Raw genomic sequence first — 7418 nt, forward strand, 5'->3', positions numbered from 1 at the left:
TTTTTGTAAAAAAGCTTTTGGAAAAAAAAGTAGTCTGATAATGGGTCCTTTCATTAAAGGAGCACTGTAGCTCCATGTGCTTTGAAAAAAAGTCAGTTTTCCAAAGCTACAAATAGCAGCTTCAGCTTTTTCCTTTGATTTCAGCTTATTCTCACAGCAGCTTCTAAAATAAGCTATTTTTTTTGAGTTTACCAAACACCTAAAACCCTCACAGTTTTTTTTCATAGGTGTTTTTTTTTTTAAGCACCTCACTCCCAAACTAGGTCTAAGTAGTCCGGTGCTTATTTCAAACGAAGCTCACCAATAAGGGGGGCCCGATGTGGTTCGGTGAGGTTTTGAAACCAAAACCGAAATGAAACCAAACTATTTAGTTCAGTGTGGTGCGATTTCAAACGGTTTCGGTTCGATTTTTGAGAAAAAAATGTACAATTTAAAATATACACCTATTTAAGCATAAAACGATTTTATTTTTCTCATATATTAATCCATGAACATGCAGCAAAAACAGCAACAACAGTGCAGACTGCAAAAAAAAAAAAAAACTGCATCAAAACTGCACCGAAACTGCAGAAAAACTGCACCGAAACTGTAAAAATAACTTAGCACCATTACGAGGTAAACCATACAACACATTTATTAATTATAATGGTAGTAAGGATTGAAACTTTTCAATGAAATGCTTTGTCAAATTGTCAAGAGCCTGAATGTCAACCAGATGTTATCACTTTTAACATACTTTTCGATGTTATCTGCAAGCAGAGTAATATATGTTAGGAAAATATTAGGATTTTAGTTTATTTGAATGTTTGGTTTTCTGGGCTTAGCCCATTAGCATTAGGGTTTCAATTTCTTACCTTTTAGGGTTAGGGTTAGTTTATTATAAATAGCATGCTTGTTATTCAGTATATAAAAAGTTAGTCACAATGTAGCCTCTTAGGATTGTGTAGCCGTTTCGGCATTTTTATTTGTTTAATAATATTCTTATTATTTTTGTTAGTCTTGCTTGTTACGCATTCTGATATTCAACTATATCCCCCTTGCCATTGGCATATATTTTAGTTTCTGTCCATTGTTTTGGAGAAGAAAACCATCTATTGGAAATAATGAGGCTAACTTTTGGTTAAAGTATTAATGATATATATGATCCAGCCTTTCATAGGTACTTAAAATTACTACCATTGGCATTATCAATTATACCACACACGTAGCCGGTTTCTAATAGCGCAATGTATACCACACACATAGCAGCACAAACGATTGAAAGAATGATAGTAAGGATTCACATTGAAAATGCCGAATACTAGCAAGGATACATGCATACAAACCCACACAACATAACATCACAACTAGTAGGATATATGGCGCGGTTTTTCGGTTTCGGTTCGGTGCGATTTTGAAAACCCAAAACCGAAACCAAACCGTTTTCTTTGCCGCGGTTCGGTTTCGAAACCGCAACTGTTTTAAAACCGCAAAATCAAATTGTTCGGTGCGGTCTGATTCGATTCATGTTTAGGTTTCGGTTTTCGATTCCAAGTGCCCACCCCTACTCACCAAACACCCGCTTCGTATTATTAATACTATCAGGTGTGCCAAATGAGACCTTAATACTACGGTCTAGTGGTATCCTCTTCACTTATAAGTGAGAAGTCTTAGGTTAGATTATCGCTAACAACAAATTTGAACTACATTATTGCTATTTATTGTGAAGTTAAGCCTACACTCTCTCCGTTAATGTAAATAATATCGTAAGTTAAATAAAATGATTTATAGAATTTCTTTTGGTCAAAAGAACTTTTAAAAAAGCCCAAAGGCAGCCAAATGACAAACAAAATCTACAGAGCAAAACCAGGCAGCAAGGCCAAAAGTAAGGAATAGCATGCTATACGGATGCTCTTCGTGAGAATCCTAAGGATTAATTCATTCTATTCGTTCATCAATCATGTAAAAACACACTAGAAATACTTACCCAACACGGGATAGTCGCCAGCCAAGCTAACAACATAAAAACTATTTGAAAACATCATGCATCACTTTCCACGGGAATGGGCGTGGAAGAGGAAGGCCATCTCGTGAGAGGAAATACGCAAGAGAAGTTGGAGGTCTATCGACCCAATTGTTGGTGCATAACTTCTTACTGGCAAGCTTAGCAGGCAATCAGCCGACGGTTTGCTTCACGGCGATTCCAAAGACCATTTGATGGAAGATTTCCTTCTGTTTATTAGCATCATTGGCATTTTTTTTCCTTCTGTTTGTTAAGGGCATTATATATTGGATCATTGTAATTAGGGCAAGGAAGGGTCCCGGCTGTTTAGAGTGTGTCTCAAGAATTGAAGACTTGACTCAACGGAGGAATCTAATGGCTGCCATGTCGGTGTCCATTGGACCCTTAACCAGCATCACCACAATAATATATGCAGCCATCACCTCCACTTTAAGTAATTCGTACGAACATAATAGCTTTTAAAAAGAGGAATATTAAGTTGTAATCAGGATTAGGCTAAACAAAAGATTGCGATCTGCAGGTTCAAAATTCAGTGGTGATTCTGGCTAGCTATATAAATATATACGCACCATCGTGCATGTACGGTAGTATTATTGATGGTTTTACAGCTGGATAATGCTACGAAGACAAAATGTGTAAACCAAATTTTATAAATCATAATCTGGTTATTAATGATTGGGTTATTACTTAGTATTAATTAACGTGCTTATTTTCTATTAGTGACAAATAATTTGGTTTACTTAAAAAAGAAAACTGATTCTTAAATAAGTGTTGATTAATATTTATGTTCTAATCCGAGACGTAAAAAAGACAAATATAATATTTCTAAAACAAAAAGACTCTTGAAATCATACACAAACAAAAAGACTCTTGATTAATATTTATGTTCTAACCCAAGACATAAAAAAAGATAGATAATATTTCTAAAACAAAAAGACTCTTGAAATCATACACGAACGCATACTTTACAAGCAATACATTTACCAAGCTCAAAATGGTGCTTCTTTGCTCATCTGCTAACATCTATACTTTTTCTCCGACAAAATGGCACATTTTGAAGGTAGTGATCCAAATGGTACATTTCGTCTGCGGACGTGCACAATTTTGATTCCAACACATATGATCAAAAGGCATCTTCCAAGCAGAAATTAGCAATGAATAAAGTCTTAAAGTTTGTGATCAGCCATGAAAAATTACGTGGTCCAAACTAATCCCATGTGGCATGGAATAGCCCACAAAATTTGAAATTATGCTTGTAATAGCAAGCGAATAATATAAACACTATCTATAACAGATATATCTAAGTCATTGGTCAAACAATCCACAATTATATATTGATTAAGCTCACAAATACACTTTTAAATTCTCGAGAAGAAAATTGGTATCCAAGGTCAATTTTGACTTAGATGGTCTAAGGACCAATTTTCCTTATGAGTTGCAAGGACGCATGCACTTTGTTGAGGCCTCAAATATGTCCATACGAATTTGTAATAATTTGACACCTCATTGTGGATCATGAATGACTAAAATAATCATGTCATCACTTGGTTAATTAACTTCTGGTTCATGATAGTATAAGTTACACTACTTCTATGAGTGTGTGATACAACTCGCACGAAAAAATAGGAGCTTCTTTATAAAAATGAATTCAACGAGATGAAAATACAATTCGATAATAGAAATTAGACTAGTGAATTTATAATAACATAAAAAATTGACATAAACAAAAATAAAATCAATATAATATAAATGCTAAAATATAAATCAAATAAAATAAAGTGTCAAGCTATTGGGAGATAACTAGACCGTTTATTGCTTGTAAGTTGAAGGTGGGAGATAAAAGCCAACCACTAAGAATGAAACAAAATGGTTTTCCGTTTGTATCAGAGAACAAATGTGAAATCTTAAGGTGGGTGTTATCCACCGAATTCAAACTCAAAGGAGAACTGTCAATTAAAATCGAGGAACTTCAGGGACTCAATTATTTAAAATCAAATAACTCCAAGTCCAATTCGATCAACAATTATGGACTCCTATTGGTTCTACTTCGCTGCTTTTTTATGGTTTCGCAAACAATGTTGAACAGTAGTTGGTTCTTTGTCAGTTCCTCTTCGGAGTTGACTCTGCTCATTGTCAAAGAGTGTATGTTCGTTATATTGCAGTTTTTGTACACAAAATTTCTCGAGTGCCCAATCGCGAAGTGTTTGACTATTTCAGTTGGAATGGAATTCCTTTGACTTTGGAGTGTCATCTCAATCTTCTGAGATTGGGTTTGGAGGAATTTAAGAGTTGGATACTTTTACTTGCTTATTCTCGGGCATGTCTTGCTCTCAAATTAATCCACCACCATACTAATTTGGCCAATTAAGTTGTCGTTTTATGTTTTATTGAACTCTCTTTGGATTGAAGACCTCTTGGATTTTATCCAGAATGTTCTCGTTAATGTTTGTATTAGCTTTTAATATTATAATAAAACCGCTATCCTTTTGTCTAAAAAAGTTGTACCTACTATGTCTTAATCACACAAGAATGTGAAAGGTTAATTGAATCTAGAAGAAACTGCTAATCTTTCTTTGGCATATTACGCATCGTCTTTTTGAACCAAATAAGACGATTTATAGAGATTTGAAGGTACAGGCGGACGTCATGTAAATTTAAACGGTGGATTAAGACACAGTATGTAAAATGCATGCGTGTTGACTTAATAAGATGCCAAAGAAACACATAAAAAGTATTTAGACGCGAGAAAGGTAAAAGAGTAAAGCTACACGATCATCATATTTCCTCCTTTCACGACTTCTTTTTCCTCAATTTCTCTCGATCAAACTTTTTCCACACAGTTGTTTTATACGAGAAAGTACCGCATAGTGGTCATGAATGTTTGAGGTTCCGCTATAATGATACATACTATTTAGTGATTCGAATTTTATAAAAGATCTAATCATTGCAAATATTACTAGATCATTTTTTGAAAGATTTAACTATTAATTAATCTTTTAGACCAGTTAGTGTATGTACCATGAAAAAATTAATTAAGATTCCCCTTGAGACGTTGGCACGTCATGGTTTTCATTTTTATTATTTTTGTACTGAGTAGGAGATTAATAAGTATCACAACTCTCTGTCAATGCAAATTATTAATTCTGTTCATTATCACAGGCTAAATTAATTATAAAATCAGAACTGCCAACAATAAACTATGGTGTAATAATTTTTCCTTTCCATTTTCCACGGAACCAAACAGAAACAATAATCTTATAAATCGGTAATGCTAATGATGATCTATGGTGGAATCTTCGACCTAAGTAATGTTAAATTCGTGGGAGAAAGATTATCTCCCCTCTTTTTTTTCTTTTTCTTCCATTCATTCTTATTTGAACGGTCACGGTTAAGTCACGTCAACATCTTATACTAATTTTTTATAGTAAGAGAAAGACAAAATAAAAGAATATGAGAGAAGATGATAGAAGGGGATGAAAAGAAAATGGAAGAAAATCCTAGTTCAAATTAATGGGGTTTTCTTTCAGTCACTATCAAAAGCTATTCGTGTATTGGAGTTAGTGGCTGCACACATGCTGTTTTCTCTCCCACGGCTGATATCATGAGGAAATGAATTCTCTGGATCATTTCCACCAAATCTACCAATTTGGATTCTTAAAATTTGATCTAATGGTTAAAGTTATTATAAATTTTAAAGTAGGTTCCTATTTTTAACTGTTGAATCAAATTTCAAGGATCCGAATTGATAGATTTGGTGGAAGGGATCATGAGAAAATCCCATTCCATATCGTGACAGCAAACCATCCACTTCAGGTGATTTTTGGAGTGCTAGCTTATATGCAGTTCATGTTATCACTCGATTGCGAAAAGAGAATGTTGATGTTTACTATAGGCCTGGCAATTCTTTACACGACCCGATAACCCGACATGACATAACATGAAATTAATAGGTGTTTGAGTCGACACGATAATGGATCGGGTCTTTATCAGGTAACCCGATAAGCACCTGTTAAGATAATGGGTTGGTTCGGGTATACACGTAGGTAACACGATACACGATAAGCAAAATATTAATTTTATAATTTTATAACCCTAAAAAATTACTATAATAATTATATATATTAATTTAACAACTTTATACCCCTAAAAACTATAATTATATATATATATTAAATTAAATATTAAAAATTGGTGACCATTGGATTGGCAAATATACATACCATTCAGTTTCTTAAGTGTTATACGTACAAAAAAAAAATTAAATCTACTTATATATATATATATACACACACACCATTAAACTTAATGGGATACGAATTCTACGAAACTAATTTCAATGATCCAATCGTCAAACTTGTTTGTATATGCTTCGAGATCGCATCAACAAAAAATTGCAAAAAACAAACATTTAGATATTAAGTAACAGGACAAAACTTTTCGACAGTTATCAACGAAAAATCACGATTTAACGGTTATTTTAACTCCGATTTGATGATTTTTTACAACTACGCTCCTTGACCCTATATGAATACAATGAATGAACTCGATCTTCAATTTAAAATATTTACACTAGTGGATACCACAAAATCTTATGTCATAGTTAATGAAAGTATGAATAAACTCTTAAGTGTTAGTGAATCTATTGTTTTGATGGGATACGCATTCTATGAAACTAGTTTCAACGATCCAACCGTCAAACATGTTTGTATATACTTCAAGATCGCATACACCAAAAATTGAAAAAAAAAAAACATTCAAAGATTAAGTAATAGGATAAAACTTTTCGACGGTTATAAATAAAAAATCACGATTTAATGGTTATTTTAACTCCAATTTTGATGATTTTTTACAGCTACACTCCTTGACCCTATATGAATACAATGAATGAATTTGATCTTCAATTTAAAATATTTACACTAGTGGATACCATAAAATCTTATGTCATAGTTAATGAAAGTATAAATAAACTTTTTAGTGTTAGTGAATCTATTGTTTTGATGGGATACGCATTCTATGAAACTAGTTTCAACGATCCAACCGTCAAACATGTTTGTATATACTTCAAGATCGCATACACCAAAAATTGAAAAAACAAACATTCAAAGATTAAGTAACGGAACAAAACTTTTCGACGGTTATCAACGAAAAATCACAATTTAACGGTTATTTTAACTCTGATTTTGATGATTTTTTTATAGCTACACTCCTTGACCCTATATGAATACAATGAATAAACTCGATCTTCAATTTAAAAATTTACACTAGTGGATACCATAAAATCTTATATTATACTTAATGAAAGTATGAATAAACAAGTGTAAGTGAATCTATTATTTTGATGGGATACGCATTCTATGAAACTAATTTCAACAATCCAACCGTCAAACTTGTTTGTATATGCTTCAAGATTGCATAC

This window comes from Malus domestica, chromosome 02 (genome assembly GCF_042453785.1).
Source record: "Malus domestica chromosome 02, GDT2T_hap1".
NCBI lineage: Eukaryota > Viridiplantae > Streptophyta > Magnoliopsida > Rosales > Rosaceae > Malus > Malus domestica.